Consider the following 4,685-nt stretch of genomic DNA (forward strand, 5'->3'; position numbering starts at 1 on the left):
CGCTGGAGGCAAACATGCACGCGCGCGCATTGACAGAGAGAGATACACACACGCGCACACAAACACACAAATACAAACACAAACAAACCAACACACATACTCAGCAATCCTGTACCGAAATGGAACGCTTGGGCACAGCTGATTGGACACTGACGATTTGGCCTGATTGACTGGACACTCAGCCTGTTTTTGCGACAGTATTGCTTGGTGCCAGAGGCACACATTCGCACGTTCGCGTGCATGGAAATATACATAGATAGAAAAATGAGAGAAAGAGTGAGATATTGTAATTTGTTAATTGAACACCATAGACATAAACATATTCCCTCTCCTCGAACACAGAAAGAGAAGTATGTTCACACATATCAACAAAAGGGAAACAGAGAAAAAGATGAGGAAGAAGGATGAGAACGAGAGAAACATTAAACGTGTGATTTTAACCAATTAGGACTTAAAAAATCCCAGTAGCTACTAATCTCTGTATAGTTAATTAGTTAGATGTTTCTCTAGATTTAAACTCCTCGTATAAACAGTTCCACAAGACTAATGAGAAACTCACATACATACATACATACATACATACATACATACATACATACATACATACACAGTCTTGTCACCCTCCTATAGTATTTAGAAATTTGATAGCTAATATTAAAGTATCTAACTTCCCTTCTTCCAAAGAAATTTTCGAGAAAGTTGTCCCCTATTATCATTATTATGAACTGGTAGAATTGTTAGCATGCCGGAGAGAATGTTTAACGGCATTTCGTCCGTCTTTACGTTCTGAGTACAAATGCCGCCGAGGTCGACTTTACCTTTCATCCTTTTAGGGTCGATAAAATAAGTACCAGTTGAGTACTGGGGTCGATGTAATCGACTAGCCCCTCCCCAAAATGTCAGGCCTTATGTTTTTAGTAGAAAGGATTGTTGTTGTCGTTGTTGTTGTTGCTGTTGAGTGATAGAATAACACACGCCATGAAAGTGACGCTTGGGATACTAATATACGAAGCCCAATAGACTCATCATGACTACCCGTCTGATAAGGGTACACTAGGTACATGCATCTCAACCATATGTGCGCGACATGGTGACCTCATAAATAGCTCACGCCTTTGCGAGTGGGGCCCAGTTAGAATTTTCTTATGATCGAGTAGCCTATCCCATTCAAAAGGTCTCTGAATAAGGGTTGTTTAGGGATGATGAAGGAAACACCTATGTTTCCAGGGACGAATTATTCAAACCACAAAGAATCCCTTTCAACACATGGCTATGATGCTCCGCCTCTACTCCTGCCTGTGATCAGAGATGCACATATCATCGGCCACCAAGGGACATACACAATTGGTTATGGTCAAGCAAACAAATCTGTGTTACTGAGCAGAATCTTTGCTGTGGTCTATCTCTTACACCGTGACAAAAAAAGTAAATGTTAACACTTCCAATCAGTTAAGATCAGAATCCATGAGACCCACCACCCGGTATTGCATCAGCGCATTGTTGTTGTTGTTGTTGTCGTCATCATCATTATTATTAAGGCGACGAGCTGGCAGAATCATTAGCACGCCGGGCGAAATTGTTGTTAGAAGAAGAAGTAGGAGAGCGCGATGCGATTGTAATAGATTGCTTATTTAACGGCCTGAACGATATTTCAACTGCTCGTCTGTTTTTTTCAAGTTCAAAATGTAAAATGAAAACAACTGCAGATGCATAGAAATTCAAAAATATAAACGAGGAAATCTCGCGTTCCTATTTTGTGTTCCCACCAGCTTTTATCAGGGTAGGGGGCAGATTCAAGACTTTTCAAATTACCCAGTGAATATATTGTGTTATTTTATCATGCCAGTATGAATGAACGTGACACTCTCCCCAAAATTCGCAACTCTAACCAAAACCAGAAACTGTGCTTTGTATGGCGGTAAAATTTCGTTTTTTGTGGTTATTTTCGTTAAAAGGCCTCTTCCTTCAAGTCTTCCATAGATTCCTTTATCCCATTCCACCGATGTTGTTGGATTAGATTTGTTTTGTACGGAGAGCCAGGTGTAGCACGTCCATGTTGTTATTCAACGCAGAGCTCTCTATTATTATTATTATTATTATTATTATTATTATTATTATTATTATTGAATGAGAGAGCAGCGCATGCCATCAAAGGAACACTATACGAAACCTAATATATACATCATGATTACCCGTCTGATAAGGGTACACAAGGATATGCATCACAACCATATGTGCGTGACATAGTGATCTCATATCAAGATAAACAGCGCATGACCTTGCGGATGGGGTCCAGTTAGAATTTTCTTCGGGTCGAGTAGCCCCTCCCGCTCAAAAGGTCCCTGAATAAGGCCTGTTTAAGAATTTCGAATTAATCACCCATGTTTCCAGAGATGAATTATTCAAACCCCAAAGAATTCTTCACAGCACATGGTTATGATGCTCCCCCACTACTTCTGCGTGTGATCAAAGATTCACATATCGTCAGCCACTAAGGCTCAACTGGTTAAGGTCAAGCAACTGACAAGCAAATCTGTAGTATTGAGCAGAATATTTGCTGTAGCCCATCTTTTATTCCAAGACAGAACATATACATGATAATACCTCCAGTTAATTAAGATCAGAAGCCATGGGATCCAGTGCCTGGTATTGCATCAGGGCATTTATTATTTTGGTTTGGCTCAGGTTCGGTCTTATTCCTGGTAGGATTTATGTGGGTAGCGTGTTTCTACCTATAACCTTAGGTATCCACAGGCTTTCAGCAGTCTTTCTAGTGCTTAGAACATTCTTGATAATCCCTGCTATCCCTAAGAGACAAATTTTCTCTAGAAGCTCTACCTGGCATTCTATTTCAATCTTCTTCAGTCATTTGTCTATATCTATGCTTACTGTTTCCAACGCAACAATTTTTACTGCTCGCATGCTCCAAATTCTTCCAATTTCAATTTTTAAAGGATTGTATTTTTTCTTCCTCTTTCTTTACGATCCCGAAATCAAACGGGCATGATGGATCGATAAGTAAGTAACTTCGCTTTCCCTTATCTATAATTAGCCTAGTCTACTATTTTCTAGCGTCTTATCCGTTTGAATAGGAAAGTCTCACAAAATCTTACATTTCTCCGACTCCAGTACTCTTTCGACTCGATGATTAGATTATACCAGCTTCAAATCCCTATTTCTGGCTCAGTTTCCAGTGTAAAACTTTTACAACCTGGTCTTGCCGCCATTTTTTATATTCTTCTTGTGCCAACTTGGGGCATTCTACCAAAATGTGTACCGTGTCCCAAAGAATTATTTTCAACACATAGCTATGATGCTTCCCCACTACTTCTGCTCGTGATCAGAGATGCACATATCGTCAGTCACTTAGGGACATGCTCAACTGGTTAAGGCCAAGCAACTGACAAGCAAATCTGTGGTATTGAGCAGAATATTTACTGTAGCCCATCTTTAATACTAAGACAAAGCATGTACATCCAATCAGTTAAGATCTGAAGTCATGAGAGCCAGTGCCTGGTATTGCATCAGAGCATTTATCATTATTATTATTATTATTATGATCATCATCATCATCATCATCATCGTCATCATCATCATCATCATCATCGTCATCATCATCATCATCATTAGTTGATATGGGCAAGATAACAAATACCTGCCACAAGCAATAATAGAGAGAGGATAAAATGGGTTCAGAATATAGATTGCAAGGACAAGAACTAACGTAGGTTGTGAGCCATTTTCTTTAGAACTATATCCTGGATTTCCTATACGCCAGGTTTTCCGGAAATTTTTCAAGGAAGCCACTGTTTTCTTTATGACCCCGTAGTGTCACATCCTCTTTATTTCTATCTCCATGCTTTTATATTTAGCAAGTTTATCTTACTCCTTGGCAGGCATGCTTTTGTCAGATGCTATTGTCATAGCTTAATAGGTATGTCTTATTTTTTATGTCTTTTATTGATATTCCTACTCGAAGCATGCCTCTGTAGATTCGAGAACAAGTGTTAGGCAATGGCTTGAGCCCATGTTGGTCAGGATAATCCGGGATCTTGGGGTTGTACTGTTTCAAAACTACAGCATTAATAATTAGTTTACTGATTTTGTATACTATGTATAATTTATCTCATTTCACCCTCCTTTCCCCTTCTTTTCTTTCATCAGGTTTTGTAAATACCTCACACAAATTGTACTCTGTCCGTGTAATGTTCTCCCCATCTGATGCCCCGGTGGTAAATAAAAGAAATTATTATTATTATTATTATTATTATTATTATTATTATTATTATTATTATTATGTTGCTTTTTTTCTTCTTTCTTCAAATTGTCTTCCAATTCTTGCCGAGTGTTTTCCGTACACCTAGGGCAGAGAAGCTCATTGTATGCATTCCCAGTTTACACACGCAAATTCACAGGTAAAATATGTATTTTTTAAAAAAATTAATTAATAAATAAATTCATGAATGAATGTTGTTTTCACAGCGATAATGCTCTTCTGAGTTGTTCCAGTTAACACGATTTTTTGCACTTCCTGTAGGGATGGTAAGCCTGGTATCATTTTCAAATAGGTTTCAATACCTTTTTTTTATCATTCCTAGAGATCCTACAATCACTGGTACGGTAGACGCCTTGAGGTGCCACATTTTTTTCAATTTCTATTAGCAAGTCTTTATATTTACTGATCT

Source organism: Octopus bimaculoides, chromosome 2 (genome assembly GCF_001194135.2).
Source record: "Octopus bimaculoides isolate UCB-OBI-ISO-001 chromosome 2, ASM119413v2, whole genome shotgun sequence".
Lineage (NCBI taxonomy): Eukaryota > Metazoa > Mollusca > Cephalopoda > Octopoda > Octopodidae > Octopus > Octopus bimaculoides.